At 42.0% G+C, this 24,305-nt stretch overlaps 1 protein-coding gene across 6 annotated transcripts in view; it reads right to left on the reverse strand.

Annotated features, from left to right (window-relative positions):
* Window positions 1-10,532, reverse strand: part of KLHL32 (kelch like family member 32) — a 234,967-nt gene extending 224,435 nt beyond the window's left edge. For 5 of the 6 annotated variants that reach the window (XR_003622234.2, XM_007169672.3, XM_028163403.2 and 2 more), the window contains exon 1: window positions 10,193-10,532. The gene's annotated coding sequence lies outside the window, so the exon portion shown is untranslated. Of the gene's footprint in view, window positions 1-10,159 lie in introns of all 6 variants that reach the window. The other variant, XM_007169670.3, reaches the window with a different exon arrangement.
* Window positions 10,533-24,305: the final 13,773 nt, after the last annotated feature.

The raw sequence follows: 24,305 nt of genomic DNA on the forward strand, positions 1-24,305 counted from the left end.
AAAAAAGCATCTGATTTTATCTTGTGCAGAAATGTCTATTTTTTTAAATCAATCAAACTGCTTCAATGTTGGGTAATACTGCAATGAGGATATTTATAAAGATGCTCTCTGCAGTAATCACCTGATTACTTGTACACAAATTTGAGTGGAAAATCCTAACTTCTGTTTCAGCAGTGAAGATGTTAATCACACATTACGACTCCTATCCAGAGCACTTAGTAAAGAATTGCCTGCAATGTTTAAACGTCCACTGAATATCCAAAGAGTTGGGTGACCTCAGAACTTATTTACCTTGCTCTTTTTTGTTAAGTGTGAATGGCAAGAAAACTGAGGCCCAGATCCAGGTGGCACGGCGGGTCCTTGGGAGGTAGGAATAAGGAGCAGAGTGTGTGCAGGTCCCTGTGCTCTTAACCTGCAGCTCCGGGATTAGACCCACCATCAGAATCACTCGGGAAGGGTGTTCTAATACACAGGGGCTCAGTACCAATACAGATTCCAACACAATAAATATAGACTACAGGAATCTATATTTTTAAAACAACACCAGGTCCTTCTGAGGACCTTCTCTTTACAGAGCCTGGTTGCAACCTCTGGGCTGGACCTACTTGCAGAACAGTGATCATGTATGATTTTCTAAAGCAAGGCTCCAGAACAGCCAAACAAATCAATAATGGAGCTCTTTTAGTATACACAGAGCTTTTAAAAAATATATCTAGGGCTTCCCTGGTGACGCAGTGGTTGAGAATCTGCCTGCCAATGCAGGGGACACGGGTTCAAGCCCTGGTCTGGGAAGATCCCACATGCCACGGAGCAACTAGGCCCGTGAGCCACAACTACTGAGCCTGCGCGTCTGGAGCCTGTGCTCCGCAACGAGAGGCCGCGATAGTGAGAGGCCCGCGCACCGCGATGAAGAGTGGCCCCCGTTTGCCACAACTAGAGAAAGCCCTCGCACAGAAATGAAGACCCAACACAGCCAAAAATAAATAAATAAATAAATTTATTAAAAAAAAAAAAATCTAATTTTGTTCTCACGATGCTTACTATTATCCCAGTTTATAAAGGAGACTCGGGCACAGAGCTCCCGCGGCGGAGCTGGAAACTCAAGCACTCTGACTCCGAGGGCCCTTGCTCTCCCGATCCACTTCACTGCGCACGGCCCCCAGGCTCACCTCACGTACAGAAATACAACCAGTGAGGGGTTTTCAGTTCTGCTCCGGGCCGCAAGCAACCACAGGTGGGAGCAGTCTTAAGAAACGGCCTTATCAACACTGGCACTGCCCTCAGGAAGCCTGAAAGTTGGCCTGAGAGGGAAATGTGGCTGGTTCCTGGGAGGATCCTCTTTCCTGGCTGAGATACTGATGGATGCTGTGCCACCACACAGAAAAATCCTCTCCGGAAACTCAATCCGCTCCCACCCCTGAGGTCAACCGTGAGGTTCCAGATAAGAAGAGAGAGAACTAAAACAGTTCTTGAGTCAGTGGTACCTGGGCTTCTTATTTTATTTACTTTTTTTTAACATCTTTATTGGAGTATAATTGCTTTACAATGCTGTGTTAGTTTCTGCTGTATAACAAAGTGAATCAGCTATATGTATACATATATCTCCATGTCGCCTCCCTCTTGCGCCTCCCTCCCACCCTCCCTATCCCACCCCTCTAGGTGGTCACAAAGCACCGAGCTGATCTCCCTGTGCTATGCGGCTGCTTCCCACTAGCTATCTATTTTACATTTGGTAGTGTATATATGTCCATGCCACTCTCTCACTTCGTCCCAGCTCACCCTTCCCCCTCCCTGTGTCCTCAAGTCCATTCTCTACGTCTGCATCTTTATTCCTGTCCTGCCCCTAGTGGGCTTCTTAAATATCTTGCTCTATGGCTGGTTACTCTCCAACACACTTAATGGGCTCACTTAATGTTGAGATGCAAGAGGTCCTCTTTCATCCTTGCCTCTGTCTCTTCATCAATCAACACATGAATAAAGGAAAGGAACAGAATACCAATAGCTGCTGACTGAGGCACTGCAAGTTTGCACATGAGCCAAGAATGATAGCAACAAAATTCTTAAGCAATCATAGGATATGTTTTCCAAAAAGAGGTCAATATAGAGGAAGTAGAAGAACTCCAAGAATACAGTGCCCAAAAAGAAAAATACAGTAATCAAGGCACATATTGAGGAGGTCTGGGAATTTCATGCCCCATTAGGACAAGGGGTAAAGTATGTCCTTATTTACAAAGGCAATACATAGCTAAACCATGTAACTGACTCCTCCTGTCCCAATTCCACACTTATCAAACCCTGAGCCACTAAGAGACAAGGTGCTGGCCAATGAGCTCCACCCACATCTGCAAACTCTTCAGCAGTTACATACATCAAATATATCAATATTCCACTTTAAAGCAAATGATAATATGTAGTGACAATAAATTAACTACAGACTTCTGGAGAGCAATATTGATAGAACAACATGAAACACAAATCAAAAGTTGACAACTTTATGAAAGATAACAAGGTCAGAAAAGGAAATTTAACCATAAAACCCTACGGATGACACTAAGATTCACAAATTAGAGTTTCAGTAAAAAGTCAAGTTAAATACTGTGTAGAAAGGCCTTAGGGCTGTGCACGAGTTTCTCAAATGACATTTGATCAATTCGGAAGCCCTATCTTTAGATGATATTAAATACCTTCAAGAAATGATAAGTAGCTTTGACCCAAAGCTAAAGATGATAAGCTGTGTCCAAATTAAATCAGATTGTAAGTAACTAATGTTTCCATAGAAGAAAAAACCAAAACCTTCATTCCATATTTCTTTAGGCTTTGAATTCTCAAAAAACCAATCAGTCATATCAGCTCAAAGACATCAGTCTGAGAAAGACTAGTGAATCTTTGCAGCTGAAGGGTTATTGGATTATATCTGTACTACTGCCTATCACAAAAACAGCACTTTAAAAAAAATGTCTCGTTTCAGGGAATGTCAAACAGAATAGATGAGGAAGCAAGTCAAAGAGAGACTCTATCAAAATAAATCTCTTCCATTTGGATATCTACCTCAATTATGAATCTAAATTTCCAAAATAATAACCACAGCTGTCACTTGGGAAGTGGTTGAGAATATGCTCATATTAAAAGACTTTTTTTCCTTAGTAATATGACTTTGTAACTTTGCTGTTGTGTGAATTAGATGCAAACACAAGATCTGGCACTGATGTCATCTCGGCTACTATATTTTTCATCCTGGAATTCAAACCTCACTCTAATTAATATCTACTATATACTGAATCTTTTTTTTTTTAATTTTACTATATTCTCTTCTGGATTCGCAGAGAGTAAAGACATAGGTAAAGGATATTCTGTCTTTGACAAACGATCACAAATTTAACATGAGCAATTCCCTAAGCCTTTCTTATTTTAGGTATCTAAACTAATGTTACTTACCAACTACTAAACATATATCTGAATTATTATATTGCAACATATTTAAAGAAACACTGAAATAAATACATACATACATACATACATACCAGAGCACATTTAGCACAAGAAATAGTTTTTTCTATAATGAAGTGCTTTGTAATTCACTGTATGACAAAAACAGAACTTAGCATGGTATATAGGCTCCTAAAATTTACTGCTCAGACTACCTTCCTATAAATGTTCTTTGTTATCACTACTACAAAAGTCAACAGTGTAGTAGGCTGCTAGTAGTTCCCACGGCTGTCTGGGTTACCCCAAGCCCATGATCTGGGGGGTAACCTTGAAAAAAGTCAGGACACACTAGCCTCATCTGCACTCCTAGGTCATCAGAGAACCAAATGATATCAAAAAGGCAGAAAGATTACTCTGCCGTTTGTGAAGATAAGGACCTGCTTGGCAGGGGCGGGGGAGGGGACAGAGAGTGGCACAGAGAAAAAAGAAAAAAATAGATTTAACTGGGAAGTATTCTCTTTGGGAAGACTTTAATCCTATCTGACTTGAAAGTGAATTTGAGGAGTTTTTTCTTTGAGCCTGGGGAGCTCTTGACCTTTTCATAAAATTTACATAATTCAGCATGAAGGGAAACCCCTAGTTGAATAGAAAGATGTTGGCAACTGGAACTTGATCTCACAGAAAGGTTAGGAGGTCTGTACCCACCAGGTAATAGGTACTGCTTTTATTAATCCACAGGGGACACAAGAGGCAGCTTTGTGCTTTTTACAGATGGGGACCCCTGAAGAGATCCTATAATAGGGCCCCAGTGAGCTGCCTAGACAGGAGAAAACTGACCCTCCCTCCTTTTCCCTGTGGCTTCAGGAGTTGCAGAAAAGAGGGGGAAGGCTTGCCAGAGCCTCTGACAGACATTAACCCCAACATACACATTCCTCTCCCCAGGAGAGCCCACCTAAGCAGTCCACTGCTCACTCAAAGCTGCATTACACAAAGAGGCTAGCTCCTCGCTAAGGCTGGCAGACCAGATTAAGACATTTTACATGGGACATACAATTTAAGTGAATTCTACCCTCATGTTGAGGAAGGCAAAGGTAGGAGGGAAAGAGGAGGCAAAGGGAAGGAATTAGAGAGTACGGAGATTTTATTATGCACCGGGCATTGTGCTAGATGTTTACTATGCGTATCTTATTTAGTCTGAGAATAGCCCTGTCATCAAGGTAATAGAATTCCCATTTTACAGATGAGGAAAATGAGACTGAGGGGAGATGTGTTAGCTCGATCCCAGAGCCAGTACCAAGATCACACAGCCAAGAAGTGTCAGGTTTAGCATTCAAATCCAGGCTCCAAGGCTGTGCCACGCTACCTTGCACACACATACAACGTGCAAGAACTGGAAGAACTAAAACTTATAAATAATAAGGCTTCTAAGTAATGATTTAAAATGAGACACCAGAACTTGTGTCATAAAAAATTGCAAAATGCCTCCTCCACTGCTCTTGGCATCTGTCCCATTAGCATTGACTGTGTTCCCACTGAAGCGATCAGCTTGGATGGGACTCCTTATTCGAACAATATCCTGTATGCCAAACAGGCTGTGCTGGGGAGTAGGGGGATTATAGAAAAGTCCTGCTTCTAAGTAACTGGAACTAGCTCATCTGGCATGGAAAGTAGACTATATTATACCTCAAACAAACATGTAGGAGAAAGTCAAGAGTCTACGAAAACTGCCAAAGAGTTTCCTTCTTCATTTAAAAATCATCTTATCAGTCAGTTAATTCCAACCTTGTAAAACTCTTTTGGACAAATTTACAGCTTTCAGTGCTTTCACCATATGTGGAATTAATCTGACTCCAAGTCAGGTTTGCAACTGTTATTTTTTTATACATAGTTCTTCTTAAAATCTCATCGAAATTTATAGCACCGTATGTCTAAATCAAGTTAAATTAAATGCATTAATGCATCACAATGTGCATATGAAACATGGCAAGAGCAAAAGAAATATGAAGAAAGTTGAGCGTTTCTTCCACCTCTTAGGTAAAGATCTCAGCAAGAAGGGTATGAGCATGAGGGACCCTATCAGAATCACAGAACCAGGGAAAAGATGAACAAAACGAATTTCATCTATTTATTCCCAATAAGTGGGAAAGCAAGATGTTCTAGGATAAATTCTCAAGTTCTACTCTCCAAACTGGAAGAAATTCTGAGATAATGGGAACCAGATACAGAAGGAAGGAAGGGGGGAGTAAGGCACTGCCTGACACAGAGACAAAACCAGGTCTATCTCCACTGTCATCAAAAGCTCTGTTTAATAAGAAAGAAGGGCTCCGAACATCGCGTGTTCATAATATTTTCCATTACTTGCCAAATATATCTGTGAAGAGCAAATCATCACATTGGCTTATACTGTACTTGACTGGAATTAAAATCCCTCCAACTTCAAAGCAAACTCCTGTCATGCCAAATGTCCTCAGTGCTAGACTCTAGCTGGCTGTCATGTTTTCTATTTTATTTCATCCTGTTACCTTGTGCCCATGATTCTAACAGGCAGTTCTCCCACCCAGTCATTCCAAATCTAGTACTTGAATCCAAGTCTAACTTCCACTTACTTGTCACATTTTTTATTTCATATTTCCACTCAGGAAACAAAAAGTTGACCCAATCAGGATCAAGAGCAGAGGACATTTATCTGTTACTAAAGGCTTCTCTCTGGGTGTGAGTATAGATTTCCAAATAGCAAACACACAGCATACATTTCTCCTCACTTATCCCACAGATATGAGACTTCATCAAAGGTGTATCTAACATTAAAATCTCTATCTGCAAGAGCCTCCCTAACCTCCAAGCCTGTGACCCTACGAAAAGAAAATGTTTACACTGATATGTTCTTTTCTCATCTAATTTTCACAATCTCTTTCCCATTTCTAAAAATCCAGGTATTTGTCCACTCTAATTGCATTCATGTAAAATATCTATATATGCTTTCTTTCCGCAGAAAAGTGATAACATGAGAGGAAATTATGTGCCATTTGTTAGATGTTAAGAATACAGACACACCATAATAGTTAATGGGTATTTATTGTGTACCAGACTCTGTATAGAGAACTTAACACTTGGTTCATCCTTTGCCTTATGTTCAGTCTTTTAGAAGAATCAGTACTACACTCAATGGATTCTCCCCTATGTCTACAACTCCCCTCTTGGTCTCCTTCACCAACTTGTCTTCCTCCATCCCCTCCCTACATCCCCAGTTCCTTCTTCTTGCTGCACTCAAATTGGAGACCATATTTCTTCCCACAGCCTGTGTCATCCCTTCAGCTACAATGATGAACTCATCAATATCAGAGATCATGTACATTATCCTCTCAGCTCACAATTCCAATTGACTGTCTGGCAGAACCTTCCATCTTTCGACAGCTAAAGGGATCTTCATTTACTATAAGCACACCCAGCCATCGAGGTCCAGCACTAATCCTCCTCCTACACAGGATTTACCTGACCTCCACAGTCAGAATATTTTTTAATTTTTTTCTTGTATCTGTGTTTCTGTGCAATTTTGTATCTCTGTCGTAGCATTTAACACACAGCTGCCTCAAAATCACAATTATATACATGTCTGTAACGTCCATTAGGTAACTGGCAGAGAAGAGTGGGTATGAAGTGAGGAGAGTTGCTGAGGTTTAACGTTTTCTTTCACTGGTCCAGTTTAACATCACATAATCTTGGATTCTTCATCTGTCAAATGGATATAACATGCTCACGGGATGTTGTGAAGACAATATGGAAAGCAGTTTGCATGTAGGAGGGGCTGGAAAAGTAGAAGCTGCCAGGAGCAATATGTTTGTTTGCTTTGAATCCTTAAGGGCAGAGATGTTATCTCCACAGCACCCAGCCAGGACTTTGTTATATTAGTATTGACTAACATCTTCATGGCTCTTTTATTAGATGTGCAACACATTTCCAGGAATTGAAAACTGAAATTTACTTATTTATCACTAAAGCCTCCTTCCAGAGGATGATTTTAGAATAACAGAACTATTAGAAGCGACTGTCCAAGTGTTGGTTTTTTTCTTTTTTAATGAGACCTATTTGGATCCACAAAAGAAATGATGTAAATAAAATAACACTCCTTTCTGACCACCAGGTCTGCTTCAGTGAAGTCTACTGACATCTTTGTAGTTTAGTAGACATATGAGAAAGTGGCAGCCTCTCAAAAATATTTGTTTCATTACAAGATTACTTAAGGAGTAAAGAGTATTTTCTCTGCCAGGGTCCTGGACTCGAATGTCCCTTTGAGTTTCCAGTTACATTTTTGTTCCTTTGGAACCTTGAAATATTCTGTGGTAGGTTTTAACTAATTACCTAAAGCCTTAATAGGAACTTTTCATTGAAAGGTTCAGGATGCTCCTTTTTTCTGACCAACTTTCTATTCTACCTCTTCCTGCAATGACAGGTACCCGACTGACTTTTCCTATACTTCTTAGTCCTACGTGCAGAATAAATTGTTATAAGCATGAAAAGTTTTAAACTATAAATGCTTTTGTTTCACCAGATTCAAAAATTCCTCTTTTGGAGCACTTCATGCTCTTCCATTTTCTCTGAGATATGAGAAAGAGACCTAGGAACCCTCAGGAACAAACTTGGACCTGTTTATTGGATGTTGAGCATGTTTGTTAGAGATTTTAATATCAAAATCAGAAAACTCCCAATCACTCTCATAATGATGGATGTATTTGTTTACATCAGTATTCTGTTAGAGAAAAACAGTTTAGAATTGAATGAGACCTCAGTAGTTATGGATTGCAAACTGGTAGGTCCCAGGTCACTTGTGGCCCAGATATATTTTTAATGTGGTCCTTACAGTTTTTTAAATTAAAGACACTTCAAATTTAAAAATCTGGAAGTTTCTTTTTTTCTTGAAAAAAAGAGAACCTTTTAAAGCCACAGTGGCAGCAGCCAGCAACAGGCAAGTAGGAGCTGCCCCCTTTAGAGTGGTTTGCATGTTCCAGCCATAATCCACACCACCTCTCTCCCACACGTTTCCCACTGGGCCTGCTCCAGTCCCTTACCTTGCCTATCAGACCCCTGCACACACTGGACAAGCAAACACAGGATTTTTTAAAAGGCAAAGAGCCTGGATCCAAGAAGGGCTTTCCCATTCACTAGCTCTGTGACCTTGAGCAAGCTCTGAGTCTAGGTCCCTCAGCTTTAAACTGAAGATACTTCCTTGACCTCACAAGGTTGTTATGGGGATTAAAAAAGAAGTGTACAGAAAGTACTTTGTAAACTGGAATATAAAATGTTTGTCATCCTTATTCATTTCACAGCACCCGCCCCCCCGTCAGTAGCACAAATCCCCTCCACCTACCTCAGTTATGATCGCTTCCCTTCTTCCTCCTATAATTACACTCTGTATGACACAGTTTAATCCAAATAAAAAGAATTTGATATATTTTTTGGCCTCACTTAATAAAAGGTAGAAAAAAGGAACAAATATCAAAGGAAAACAAAATGAATTGTTGAATACCAGTGGGTCTTTACTAGGCCATTTCTGTTTGTAATGAAGGTACGAAGTTAGTGCAGAGTGTAATTACTGGACTGAAGATCTCTCCAAGTGCTGTGTGATAAGTTCACCCATCAGGTGCCTGAGGCCTAAAGGTGAAACTGACAGCCCAGTTCTTAGGGGTTCCTGTGAGACAGACCTCCTCTTGGGCCTCACCAGTGCTCCAGTAAAGGATCCAATCTATCAGAAAAAAACCAACAGGATCTACAAAGCTGGGCTTCCTTCCTCTCTACATTTTAATATAAGCTCTAAAAGCTTAGAACCTGGTGTATTAAGCTATGGCACACATTTTATATATATATCTACCTACATACAGATATACGTCAAAAATCAATAAGAGACTTGAAAGAAAACAGAATCTTCTCAGAAATGGGCAGAGGTGCAAAAAACTGCACTCAAAGAGTGATGCAGTGGATACAGAAATGTTAGCAAAGATGTATGCTATGAAAGCTATCTCCTTACATTAGGAATTCACGTATGTATTCCTGTTCTGGTCATTTTACAACAGAAGATCATCCTTGTGTGGGGAACCATAATTAATTCATCTTCTGCTTTTAATGTTAAGACAATCACGCCTGAGTGAACTGCAAAATATACTATGGAAAGAGAGGGGAAGAAGGGGTTTTAATTGGAATCAGCGTTCTTTATAAGATCACCAAAATGGGAGTAATTTATGATTCAGGACTCAATCCGTTGAAAAATCCATCTGACGAATCCTTTTTAAAGCACTCCGTACAGTGCAATTACCGCTTTTCTTTAAGTTGAATGAAACCGTCGCTTGAATACAGATTAACGAATGCCAAATTACCACAAGGTCCTCAGTGTACATTTCACTTTTAAAAATCAAAATAAATAACAGCATCATTTAAGAAACCAGTTCTTTCAACAGACGCCCCAAGGCTGATGTTTAAGCAAGTCTCCTTGGCAACCAAGGAGCAAAGTACATCTTGGACTACGAGGAAGGGGAGAAAAGGGGGAGCAACTCCAGGGCTGGGTAGAATAAGTAACCGGGAATAGTAATTGCTCCCGCTAGACGACGCTGCTAGAGGCTGCATGCCCCTGAAATTTCAACTCCGGTCTCGCCCCCACTGGCTCACCAGCAGCCTCCCACCCTATCCCTCCGGTGTGCAGGCACCAACCCCGAACAGGTTACGAGGAGAGAGACTAGCTTACCCGAGGGGGTGAACGGTCTCCGGGGTTACGTACCCGAGGCGGCAGCGCAGGCACCGGGCTTTCCCTGATGCACAATGGCCCTGCTTCGCCCGACGATGCCGAGGTTAAGAGAAACCGCAGTAGCTTCGTTCTGCCGGTTTGGGGATGCAGCTGTGAAGAACGAGCGCGCTAGCGCGTGTGTGCGCGTGTGTATGTGTGTGTCCGTGAACGTGTGTGCGAGCGTGTGTGGCAGTGAGCGTGTGTGTGTCTGCGCGCTCCCGGACTCTCCCGCGGGGAAACAGTGTCTCCTAGTAAATGAAAGCAGCTGCCAGCCCCGCGGGTGGCGCGTCCAGCTCGCTCTGCTCTAGGTAACAGCGTCAGCCTGGAAACGCACCTCGGCGGAACCGCGCGGGCTCAGACAGCGAAGGGCTCCGCCCCCTCCCGCCTCCGGCGAGCCAGCGCGCACGCACACCCCGCCCCCTCCGCCGGCGAGCGCGTGCGTCCCTCCCCCGCCCCCGCCGCCGGGGAGGCGCGCACGCCGGTCAGCCCTGTCCCGATCCCGACGGCGCGCCAGCGCGCGCGCCCGCTCTCCCCGGAAGTCGCCCTCCTCCGCAACGGTCCTCTTTTGCTCTCCGACAGTGGCGCTGCTGGCCGCTGGATCGCTTGCACCGCCTGCAGTCTCAGCTGCGGCTCCTCCTGCGACGACCGAGATCCTGGGACCCAGCCCGCCTGTTCCCAGACTGCCTCCCAGGGCTGGAGAGCGACCTGCGGGAACAGACGCCGTGGCCCCAACTTGGTGTGGCCGCGGGCTCTGGCCCTCTGCTTCCCTCCCTCGACCCAACTAACTTGTAAAGTTCAAATTGCTCCTATTCCTAGTGGCCCCTTTGCAGGACCTATGTCGTGACCCTCCTTAGGATAGCATACTTTATGGTACTGTCGAAAACGGCTTTCTGGTAACCTTAAGAAATGACAAGGGATCTCCAGGGATGGACGACGGAAGCCCTGAATCTGAGGAATGAGGAAGAGTATTTGGTTGCAGCTAATTCAGCATCAAAACTGCAGAGACAACAACCCCAGAATACCACCATTAAATTTCGGGGCCTGGCCCACTCGTGTCACTTGCGGGTCATTCCTGTGTAAAACATGCTTAGAAACGCAAACCTAAGCAAAGTGAATAATCTTGATAGGTAAAAATATTACATATTTCACTTTTGAATTGCAAACCTTGGTCCGATGTGGAGTTATGCAACGTGGTAACCATGAAATGAAACTCTAAATTGGAGTAAGCTGTGTTATGTAGGAGTTTGGGGTTTAAAGTACTAGGAAGATGGAATTTCACAGAATGTTAAGTCCCTTCTCTTGCAGGTGTGTTCTTCCACAGTCGGGCTAGGAACATGCCCTGATCTATTTCAGGTGTTCCTAACATTCTCATTAGTCTCAAATCAATGGTTCATCATTTTTTCCTCTTTCAGACCCACAAGTTTTCTGGCCCTGTCCCCCCCTCACCCGCTCCCTTGGGGCCCATCTGGCTTTCAGTGCTTCATTCCCATGGTCTTGGTATTTGGACTTTAGACCCTCGGACCTACTTGTCTAGAAGTCCTGGACACCAAGATAGGCACAGGGAAAAGAATGACAAACAACTGACTACAAACATTAAGTGCAGTGTCATTTTCTAGAATTTTTCATAAGCAGTTTTATATTTTTTATTAGGTGTCGTTTTATACCAGAAGATCAAATGTCGAAGCATTTTTGAACCCAAAATACTGACAATGACTTGGTGTCAATAAATAAAACATTCCCTTAAGATTCATAAAGTATTTGTCACTAAAGTGAATGTACTTAAAATTTTAAACCCCATCTATAAGGATTAGATTATCTGTTTGTTTAGAATAAACAGAAGCTATTTATCAAAAACAAATAGAAAAGCAAAGAATATAACAGTATTTACACAGAAAAAAATATGCCACCAACTCACCAACTGTGTGACTATGGAAGGGTTTCTTACTGCCCAAGCTGGGTCTGTCTTGTTCATCATTGTATTCCTACAAGCTAGCACAATGCCTGTCACATATTAGGGGCTCAATAAATATTGCTGACACATAAATACTGAGGATTTAATAAGAAAATATATATTAAATGTCTAGTAAAATGTCTAGTTCAGAGAGGGCAATTTTTTCCCTATATGACTCCTTAAGATTGATTTAAAGCATAGGTTTTTTTTAAACTAAGAAAGCCTTTTATTTCTCTGAAATAAAAGACTCCGTATTTGTTAGACAGCCATAAAAATTCAACCCAAGCGTGTTTTCCAATATACTGTTAGTAGAGGAGCAAATAGATTTTAGGCACTATTTCTCTCTTGGGCACCATTGTATATGGCCTCTTTGTTAAGAAAATAAAACAATGCTTCACAAAAGCTATGCTTTGGAATACTAGTTATTTGTTCAATAAAAACAATTTTTTTGAGCTCTTAGAATGTGTTGCACAGTTTGATCAGTGTAGGGCTTCAGTTGTCGATAAATAGACATTTTCCCTGTTTCAGTCTAGTGATATGAGAGATAAGCTTCAATTCCAGAAAAAACACCTGTCATAGCTGCCTTGTCCCATATCAAATGAGGAGTTAAGCATCCTTCTTAATGCCAGTGTCATGGTTTTCTGTCACAAACCAGTAGTGACATTAAGGAATCGCTGAGCCAAATTTCTAATTACTGAACTTCCAGAGAAAACAGATCATTATTAATTATGCCAAAACCTAAATTGATTTTTTTGGCTGATATTCTCCAGTTATCAAGTGGAAAATACAAAATACCTCTAGCTAACACCTCAATTTATTCAATTACCTGTTGGGTACATTTTGTAGCTAATTCATTCTGTTCATCAGGAGCTAGTGTCACTCAAAACTAGTAATGCCATGGGAAGACCTTTTACCAGTAATATTTTTGATGTTTAGATTCTTGATTTAGATTTTTGATGTTTAGATATACTGAACAGTGTTGTTGTTTATGTTGTTTTCAGTCTAATTCAGTCTAATCAAGTAGACACATAATGGATGCTTAGAAAATATTTACTGTACTGAATAGAAAATAGTCCTTACCCACAAGACAGAATGTTTTAATTGCTCTACTAAATACATACAAACAAAATACAAATGAGATTCTTAGTCTTTATTAGGGTAAGGCAACTTTTAAAATAAATTGAATTTTTTCATGTATCAGATTGGCAAAGTTGTAAAAAGATTATAATACCCAGCATTAGAATATGGGTAAATAAGAATTAATGAGATTACAAGTGGTTACAAACACTTTGAATGATAACTTGTCAGTATTTACACTTTTTAAAAAAATGCACATTCCTCTTTGTACAGTAATTCCCCTTCTAGGGTTACTGTTGATTTGCAAACTGGCCCTCATACACAGAGGGCGAGGAGAGACCGAAGAAAGAGGCATTCCACTGCAGACTGGCAGGTGGGTGGTTTAATAAGCAAGGGAACTTACACAAGAATAGATCTCTGCACCTGCCCTCCAGAACCTTCAAAGTTTATATAGAGGCCTTAACGGGGTTCAGCCACAGATGTCATCCAGACAGTCTCAACAACACTTTATTCTCTCAAGACTATGCCCTTGGAACAGCAACCACTGTGGGAAAGGTTGGAAGAACATACATTCCAAGGATGAGGGAGGGGGTGAGGAGCCTTCAGTTGCCTGGGTCCATCTTAGGGGTCAACCAGTGGTCACATCCTCTCGATGACCTCCTCCAGCAGTTACCTCTAACAAAACACTAAACCAAATCAAAAAATGGGCAGAAGTTCTAAATAGACATTTCTCCAAAGAAAACATACAGTTGGCCATTAGGCAAGTGAAAAGATGCTCAACATCACTAATTATTAGAGAAATGAAAATCAAAACTATAATGAGGCATCACCTCACACTGGTCAGAATAGCCGTCATCAAAAAATCTACAAACAATAAATGCTGGAGAGGGTGTGGAGAAAAGGGAACCCTCTTGCACTGTGGGTGGGAATGTAAATTGATACAGCCACTGTGGAGAACAGTATGGAGGTTCCTTAAAAAACTAAAAATAGAGCTACCATATGATCCAGCAATCCCACTCCTGGTCATATATCCAGAGAAAACCATAATTCAAAAAGATACATGCACCCCAGTGTTCATTGCAGCACTATTTACAATAGCCAGGACATGGAAGCAACCTAAGTGTCCATCAACAGAGGAATGGATAAAGAAGATGTGGCACATATATATACAATGGAATATTACTCAGCCATAAAAAGGAACAAAATAATGCCATATGCAGCAACATGGATGGACCTAGAGATTGTCATACTGAGTGAAGTAAGTCAAAGACAAATATCATATGATATCGCTTATATGTAGAATCTAAAAAAAAATGGTAAAAAATGAACTTATTTACAAAACAGAAATAGAGTCACAGATGTAGAAAACAAACTTATGATTATCAAGGGCGAAGGCGGGGAGGGATAAATTGGGAGATTGGGATTGACATACATGCACTACTGTATATAAAATAGATAACTAGGGACTTCCCTGGTGGTCCAGTGGGTAAGACTCCATGCTCCCAATGCAGGGGGCCCGGGTTCGATCCCTGGTCAGGGAACTAGATCCCGCATGCATGCCGCAACTAAGAGTTCGCATGCTGCAACTAAGAGTTTGCATGCCGAAACTAAGAAGTCCACATGCCACAACTAAAAGATCTTGCATGCCACAACGAAGATCCCGCATGCCACAACTAAGACCCAGTGCAGCCAGAATAAATAAATAAATAAATAAATAAATAAATAAATATAAAATCTTAAAAAAAATGTATAACTAATAAGAGCCTACTGTATATAGCACAAGGAACTCTACTCAGTACTCTGTAATGACCTATATCGGAAAATAATCTAAAAAAGAGTGGATATATGTATATGTATAACTGATTCACTTTGCTGTACAGCAGAAACTAACACAACATTTGTAAATCAACTATACTCCAATAAAAATTAATTTTTAAAAAAGTGCAAAAAATTATATAAAAGAATGTTTGTGATAGCTTGGTAATATCCAAAAGAAAGAGGGAGAGGGAGAGGGAAAAAAGAGAGAAGGAGAGGAAGGGGGTGGGGTGGAGAGAACTAGAGTCTATCATCTGGGGACAAGTCAAATTATTAGGATACTAAGTGGCCACTAAAAAAACCTTACTAGATCTTTACACACTGATGTCAAAGATATATCACTAAGTGTAAAAAATCAAGTTGAAGATCAATAGGAATAATATGATCTAGTTTGCGTAAAAGCAGAGGAAGAGAGGGAGGGAAGAAGGGAGATGTGTACATAATAGTATGTTTTTCCATTTTACTGGCTCGGGTGGAAAGGGGTGAATATCAAGCTGTCAGGGAATCCTGACATTAATCAGGCCACACTGGCCAACTACATAACTATACCTGCATATAAGCCTGGTATGGATAGAAGATTAAAAAACAAACATATATAAATTAACTGTATATTTCCAACACTTGGTGAACGTATTTCTCCAAGATTTCTCCCTTTCTACTCTGTTTCCGTACTCCTTCCTGACCCTCTCTCTTTCCTTTTTAGCCATAGTGACAAACCAGTCACCATATTTTGCTCAGAGTCTCCTGTATCAGTCACAGTTCTTTGGATTCTAAGTTGCAGACACTGATTCTGGATCACTTAAGCAAGAATGCACTTTATTGGAAGGATACTGGTGACTCAACAAATAGAAGGACTTGCAGGGAAAATCCAAATAGCCAAACTCTGAAAGACCAGAAACCCAAATAATGTCATTCCATCCAAGATTCAAATTCCCAGGAGAGACTAATTGGCCCAGTCTAGGTCCTAAGCCAATCACTATGTGGTTTGTGGTGGAGAGGCTGTGGTGGGGATGGGTTTGACCGTACGGAGTGGAATGGGAAAGAAGTAGTTCCTAAAAGGAAAGGAGCAGTGAAGTTCTCTTACCTCAGTAAAAGGCAAGGGATGCTGTGCAAGCACAAACAATAACTGCTCGTTACCGCCATCTTTTAAATGGAGACATAACTAAAGAATTTTATTTCCTTTGATTATCACCTCTGCTGCCCTTTAACTGTTTCAAAACATATTTCAGGCAGAATCAGAATTATTATTATTTTTAAATATTTACCTGATTTCACTGCCCTTTCACACTATTTTATTTCCCTATTTCAACATGATTTGAGAGGTTTTTAAAAATATTTATTTATTTATTTATTTAGGCTGCGCTGGGTCTCAGCTGCGGCACGCAGGATCTTCATTGCAGCACGTGGGATCTTATAGTTGCAGCATGCAAACCCTTAGTTACGGCATGCATGCAGGATCTAGTTCCCCGACCAGGGACCAAACCCGGACCCCCGGAACTGGGAGCACAGAGTCTTACCCACTGGGCCACCAGGGAAGTCCCTCAGAATTATTTTGAAACAAATTAATGAAAGTTCTTTCCAATGATGTAAATTCTTTTAAAAGTAATGAGTAACCTATTAAATGTAAGGATGACATCTCAGGGACCCTATTTAAAAAATTCTCTCTCTTATGTTTAGGCCACCTATCGTGGAATTTAAATTGAACACTTGATGATACATCAGAATTTTGGTTTCTAATCTTAGAACTATCTGTGTGGGATCAATTTTCACAGAAAGTTCATCACTATCTTACAGTAGTATAATGTAGATGAATGTTCCTGATGCTTCTAAAATTCTAATCCCACGGCGGTAATGTATGAATTCAAGCGTGCCATTAAGAAAAAAAATAAATAACTTCATTCATTAAAATCATCTTTTTATTCAAACTTTGCTAATGTTTCCCAGGTCACATCAGCCTAAAGGTAAAATAGGTCGTGTAACTGTCAAAAATAAAAATATTTTTCCAGCTTCAGCCTGTTGCTTAACAGAAACCAGCAGCTCCACTTCAAGCTGTCTCAGAAGTATTTTCCCCAGGAGCTCTGACGACTCACCCGACACATCTTTGGTAGCAGAAGAGGCAGGCTTTTTGCTGCAGACTCATGCCTTGGACAGCAGCTCTTGTCCTTTTACTTACTTTTTTTTTCTTAATACCTCCTTTCTTCCAGAACAAAGGCAATCTTGCCTCCCAGGGGCATAATGTCTGGAGATGTTATTGTTTTTCATGACTGGAAAAGGAGGGTGCTACTGGCATCTAGAGGGTAGATCTAGGGATGCTGTTAAACGTTCTGCAATGCACAGGACAGCCCCCCCCCCACACCCCCAACAAGCAATATCTGGACCTAAATGCCATTAGTGCTGAGGCAGAAAGACCCTTCTCTGGACTGAGACCTGAGTCTCAGAGAGCTGGCCTAAGGGACAATCTGAGGAACAAAGTTGTTCCATCCTCAAAAATCACCAGTCCTCTGGTATCTTTAAACTAAACATGCGTCTCCTCTTTGCCTTCCCTTAGGCTGACAGGACTCTTGCAACATTAAAGGTAGAATTGCTTCCTCTTTAGAGAATGTAATGATCATTTGGGGCACTGAACAAGATACAGTCCTTCTGTCATGCCTATTGTTTTCTGTTACCACACCTCTCTCTGGCCCCAAGCTTCTGCAGGTAACAGAGCCCACTCCCTTGACCTCAGGGGGTGCGACTGTAACTCAGGAGAGCCAGACACTAGGCCTTCCCCAGCAGGTTTTTCTTTTTAATTCAAGCTAAGGAAAGAGAATCTCTTTTCTGGTCTGAAGGCTATAAGGCAAGAGGCTCTGGGGGGAACCATCTTGAGACAGTGGAGCTCTCCTGCAGAGAGGAAGGAAAGCAAGGAGAGAAGAGAAAGTGAGCGCTTTCATCCTAGGTCATCCCAAATCCAGCTCCATTCTCATACTTCCTACCATTTGATTTTATGTGCAATCAATTTTCGTCTGCTGTTTAAGCTAGGTTAATTTGGGTCTTTATCATTTCCAACATAAGAATCTTGGCTAATAGACCTGTCTTCAAAATCCTTACAATTAAGTACAACAGTATGGGGCAGCTCATGAAAAGTGCTTATATGAAGTACACCTGGGGCTCCTGAAGTTCTGGTTATGTTTTTTTACTCTAAAAAGGGTTCAAGATTGTTCATTTCTTAACTATCCTTTGAGTTGTACGTTTATGTTTTATGGAAAAAGCAGTTCCTTTATGATGAGCACTAAAAAATAGCAACTTAAAGGAATTTAAGGGAAGAAATTTAAAGGAGAAAAAAAAGGTATTTGACCTAGGCCATTAATAATGGGTTTTATTTAAATAAGAGTAGGGGAGGGAAAAAAACTTTCCCTCTACTCACTTGTTATATGCCTGAGGCCCATGAATTAAACTGCCAAAAGACAGATTAATAGGAGAGAAAGTATCCAAACTTTATTTGATGCTAATATTTTAACTTTATGCATGTGGAGGTCTTCATAAAAAAGAAATGAAGACACAAAGAATTGGTTATACCTGGGGGCTTATAAAACATTTTAACAAAGGGCAGTAAATTGTAGACAAGACACAGAAAGGGGGTTTGGGTTTTAGGGCTGGTAAATTGTGGAAAGGTAAATATTGGGGGAAACCAATGGAAGAAAAGGGTCACTTTAGTAAGTGCAGACCCATCTCTGTGCTGATTTTCTGGCTCCAGCGATAAGCCTTATTCTCCTGGTACGGGAGAGGGGAGGGGAAACACCTTCACAAAGGAAAATTTGAGCAGATAGAGGGGAAAGAGCTCTTTCTGTGTTTGCTGCTTCTTTATTGCCTTCAGCAAAAAATAATCCTTAGGCCAAAGTGGCATATTTTGGGGTGGCATGTTCTGATCCCTTTCATAAGTAAACTGGAATCTTATATATTTTACGCTTTTCAGATTACAGAGCATTCTTAATTCTCACTCTTACTACTCACAATTCTATGAGTATTCTCTATCCCATTTTTTTCTTCATGAATAAATACTCAGCAATTCATCTAATCCATCAAGAAATTAATTGAATTAATTGCAGAAATGGGGCTGAAATCCAGGTGTCTAGCTCACAAACTCAGTGTCCTTTCCATTAAGGCGCAGCTGCTTCTGAACGGGGGAAGGAATCGCGAAGAAGAAAGGCTAGGCCACTCACCCCACTAAGCTCCCAGGGCACCTGGTATGTACCCCTATTATTCACTGTCATATGTTACTGAACTTTTGTGTGCATATTTCAATATCCTCCATTAGGCTGTAAGTTTTACCCTTTTGTTTTTGGTCTTATTTGTTCCCATGCCCAGGACAGGTGTTAGAAAAGTAATCAGTAAATATTTGTTAGATGATAAACGGATAGAGGAATGCATGGGTGCGAGTTAAGAAGCAGCGAAATGCAAAACAGCTTTAGGGATCATTGTGATTGAACTATACACTTCAGTAGAGGGATATTGAGAAATACCTTCAGCAAAGTAGATTGGGGCAAAATTACGGGAGGCTGTGAATGCCAACTCAAGGTGTTGGTACTTTAGCCAAGAGGCACAGGTGATACTAATTCTTTCTCTTCAGGAGGACTGACCTTCCTAATGGGTTGGAGGAAGAGTTATTGTAATTGTCCAGGATTTAGGTGCTGGGACTGTGGCTGAGGGGACTGAGGAAATGGAAAGGGAAGGAACAATGTTGGGGCTATCACTAGTTAAATCCCCTTCTGCCTCATGAGCCCACGGAGCAGGGTCACCAGACTGATGCCTGCTAAATAAGCAGTGGTGCACGGAGTTAGACAATCAGTCTATCAAGTCAGGTTTCAAATACAAGCAAGATGGAGTACGAGTAAGATGAAAGGGCCAAAGGCAGAATCATAGTTAAGGTTGCAGAGCCAAGGATTTGGAGCCCATAGGATACGGAGTCAAAGTTAAGCAAGTCCTTAGCAAGTGCGGAGGGTCCTTGATAGTGTTCAATAGTGATACGCCTTTGCATTAGTTTCCTATTGCTGCCATAACAAATCACCACAAATATAGTGTTGTGTTGCTTGAAACTTATTATACTACAGTTCTGTAGGTTGGAAGCCCAACATGGGTCTCACTGGGCTGATATCAAGATGTCAGCGGGGCTGAGTTACTTCCTGGAGGAACTAGGAGCAAATCTGTCTCCTGGCCTCTCTGCCAGCTTCTAGAGGTTGTCCACAGTGCTTCACTCGTGGACCCTTCCTGTATCTTCAAAGCTAGGAACACTGGGCCAGTTCCTGCTCATGCTGCCATCTCTCTGGTTCTCTTTCTTCTGCCTTTTTCTTCTGCTTTTACGAACCCTTGAGATTACATTTGGCCCCCTGGATAATCCAGGATAATCTCCCTATTCTAAAGTCAATTGATTACCAGCTTTAATTCCATCTGCACTCTTAACTCCCCTTTGCCATTAAGGTTACATATTCATAGATTGCACAGATTAGGACATGGACACTGTGCAGCGGGGTGGGGGGGGGGGCTCATTATTCTGTCTGCCACACCTTCCCCCTGGGAGAGAAAGCGTCAGGCCTGGCTTGCAGGATGACAGCCCTACTTGCTGAGGTGCATAAATGCCAAGAGAAAGCCTAGAGATCATCTGAGCCAGGCCAGTCTCAGAAATCACCACTTTCTCTCAGATTTTTTTTCCCAGTCATGATGAATATTTATTCATGGAAATAGAGTTCACATAGTCCCTCTACCCACCCACCCAGACTGGTGTACTGGAGCCAGCTTGTAAGACTTAAAAAAAGTTTTTATTACATTTTCAAGAATTTTGCAACATCAGGTTGACATCAACTAAGGTAGGACTATTTATACCATGGCAATGAACAAACACTACAAATTAGCACCTTTCCCCTGGGAGATGTAGCTATTACACATTTGTCATGCCACTGAGTTTGTATGAATTTAAAAGTTAGCACCATCAACAGGCAGGCTGGGACCCACATTATTTCAAAGGTAGTGGCTAGCTACTGCAATTAGTCTGGGTCTCCCAGACAAATGCCAAAGTCAAATAAATTACAATTTTGTCTAATTAGCTTCTGCTCTCCAGTAGGACATACAGGATTCAGTTTCTTAGTTGCTAGGGTGTTGCCAAGGCTAATTGGAATCATGGTGTACCTAAGCTGGGTGGTCACAGCAGGAAGGCCATACTTTGTTAATAATACTTCCTGATCTTAGCAAGGTTATAGGTACCCACAAATCCACCCTTGAAGAGGGCTCAAGCACTTCAAATCTGGTCCAGGAAGTGCAGAATTAGCAGAACAGATAGCAGTATCACATTGGAATCATGTTTCATCCATATTCTTTTAGTCAACCAAAAATTTGGGGCTTGTACTAGGAATACAGAACACCACAGTAAAAATGACAGTTATGTTTCCTGACAAGGCTCACAGGCTACCTTGGAGGGAAGTGTGTGTGTGTGTGTGTGTGTGTGTGTGTGTGTGTGTGTGTGTGTGTGTGTAGGCGGTGGGGAGAGGAGAAAACAGACAAATGAACAGGCAATTACAATGCAGGGTGACTGGTTCCTGGAAGTATTTATGAGGGTCATCTTACTGAGATTGCCCAGGTCAGGCAAGAAGTCCTGGATGGAGTAATATATAAACTGAATCCAACAAGTAGTAGTAGTAGTAGTAACTAACATTTACTGAGTACCTTCCATGCTTCAGTCTAAGTCCTAAGGTCTTAAACTCATTTACTTCACTTAGGTCTTCTGACACCAATGAAGTAGGTATAATTATTATCCCCATTTTACAAATGAGGAAACTGAAGCACAGCTAACTTAAATAAAGTTGCCCAAGGTCTTATAGTGAGAGTAGAACTGGGAGAGTAGGAGTTAACCATTTTAAAGGATATTGGAGAGAAGACTGTTCCAGGAAAGGGAACAGCATATGGAAAGTCATGATGGGTTCCAGGAGAAGAAAACAAGCTGTTCGATTAAAGATTCAAGCGGAGGGTGATGAACTATGAAAGCTACAGAGAAAAGCACAGACTGGATCATAAAGGACCTGGTAAGCAGTGTTTATTTGTTTGGTCATTAATCCAGGTCATGGGCAAGTTGGCTTATTTTAAAAGGATCATTGCAGTATAAGTACAGAAGCAGAGGGAGAAAAGCCAGTGAGGAGCATGTAATCCAGGAAGGAGATGAGAGGGGATGAAGGTGCATGATGAAGGGGGTGCAGAAGGGGTAAGAGTTGAGGGTACTCCCCATGTCTGCCTTGGACCGCTGGAGAGGTGGTGATGTCCATCACTGCGATGGACAACACAGATGGAAGAGCAGGTTTATGGGGGAAGATAACAAGTTCAGGTTCAGAACACTAAATCTGAAAGGCCTATAGGACACCTGGGAGGAAGTGTCCAGGAAGCAGGTGGATCAATGGGTTTGGTGCTAAATAGTATTGGATAGGTATAACACTGTGGGAAAGTGTTAGAAAAAGTTGATATCATCTCTCAGAATATGGGAGTAACAGTGGTGTGGAAAAGGCTTTGATTGATGGTCATTTGTGAGTGCAGTGTTGGTGGGTCCACCTGCCCCTCTTGCCAGCTGAACCACGAGTGCTGGAAACTGGACATTGTCATTCTATATGGTGTAGACGTAGCTTCTCTATCACCTATTTTTTCCTGGTGTCAAAAGACTCAGTATGGAAGTCTACAGCAGAGGCTCCCCATCCCTCTGCCCTGGCTTAAAGAGAAGGGGGGCTGGCCTGGCAGCTGGGTTTCTCAAAGTTAAAGGCTTTCCCAAGCTGCACAGAGCATCAGAGACAGAGTGTTCAGAGGTGAGAGTTAAGTGGGAATCTAAAATCAGTGAATCATGGAAAGTGTCCCTTGGAATCACAAATCAAAGAGCAGAGGCAGTTATCAAAATCTAGGAATGGAGGTGAGGGATTTGAAAGTCTCGCTGCAGAGAACAGGAAGCAATGGCTCCAATGAGGAAGCGGCAGGAACCTTTGGCTGAATACTGGACAGTAGTGCTCTTCTTGGTGGAGAATGATTCTACTTCTTTCCAGCAGTGAATTACGGGGGATGAAAAGGGGAAGATGCCAACAGACTTAACATATCACTGAGTTGCTTGTTATCAGAGGTGCGTACAAGAAAAACAAGAGCCACCGGGAAACAATAGACCAGCTTTCCTCACATTTGATCAAGTGCCCAAGAAACTTCAATGCGGGGGCAAAACATGAGGTTGAGCATAGGGCTTATATTTAAGGCTAAATTACGGGGGCATCCTATGTCTTCTCCCCTGAATCTGCCCATTTGATTCCCAAGCCCTAAGTGTAAGATGTCACCATTAGCTGAGAGAAAGCCCAGGCTGAAGCACACTCACCTGGGCCAGGGGTCAGTACTGGCAGGAGAGGCCCTGATAAACACCACCCCCTCCCCCACCCCCAGTGCGGTGTGACTGGGAGGCATGAGGCTCAGGCCCCGAAGCTGTGGTGCCTGCCGGGAGCTTCTGACTCCCTCCACTAACACTGATGTGAAGGCATGCATCAGGGAGGGCGTGAGCCGGCCGCCCTTGGGCCTAGGAGCTCTAACTGCTAGCACTGCAGCTGGCCCAAACTGCCCTCACCAGGAGGAAGAGCAGACCCGCGGCTGGTCTGTTTTCAGGACGACAGCTCGAAGTGCAAGGGAAAGAGAAGGTGCAGGCCTGGATCCTGCTTTAAGACATAAAAACCTCATCCAAAAGAATGCGGCCTAATGAATGTTTGTCAGGTTACATTCATCATTCTTCTCGCTCCTTTGTGGGATCAAAATGGGATAGACAGACGGGTTCACCTTCTCTGCCATAGGTAAGGAACAGAATCAGGCCTACTTTCTCTAATTAGGAGGAAAAGAAATGGGACCTGATTTGAACAAATCAATCGCTTAGTTAGACATAAAGAAAAACGTCTTAACTGTAAGACTGTGTAGTGGGTTGAACTGTGTCCCCCTAACTCCAGGTATCTCAGAATATGACCTTACTTGGAGATGGGGTCATTGTAGATGTACTTAGTTAAGGTGAGGTCATCCTGGAGTGGGACCAATGTGACTAATCCAACATGAATGATGTTCTTATCAAAAGGGGGGATTTGGACATAGACATGCACACAGGAGAAGGCCATGTGAAGATGAAGGCAGAGATCGGCACTTTTGCAAGCCAAGGAACACCAAGGATTGTCAGTAAACCACCAGAAACCAGGCCAGAGGCCTACAACAGATTCTCTCTCACAGCCTTCACAAGGCACCAAC

Source organism: Balaenoptera acutorostrata, chromosome 14 (assembly GCF_949987535.1).
Source record: "Balaenoptera acutorostrata chromosome 14, mBalAcu1.1, whole genome shotgun sequence".
Classification (NCBI taxonomy): domain Eukaryota; kingdom Metazoa; phylum Chordata; class Mammalia; order Artiodactyla; family Balaenopteridae; genus Balaenoptera; species Balaenoptera acutorostrata.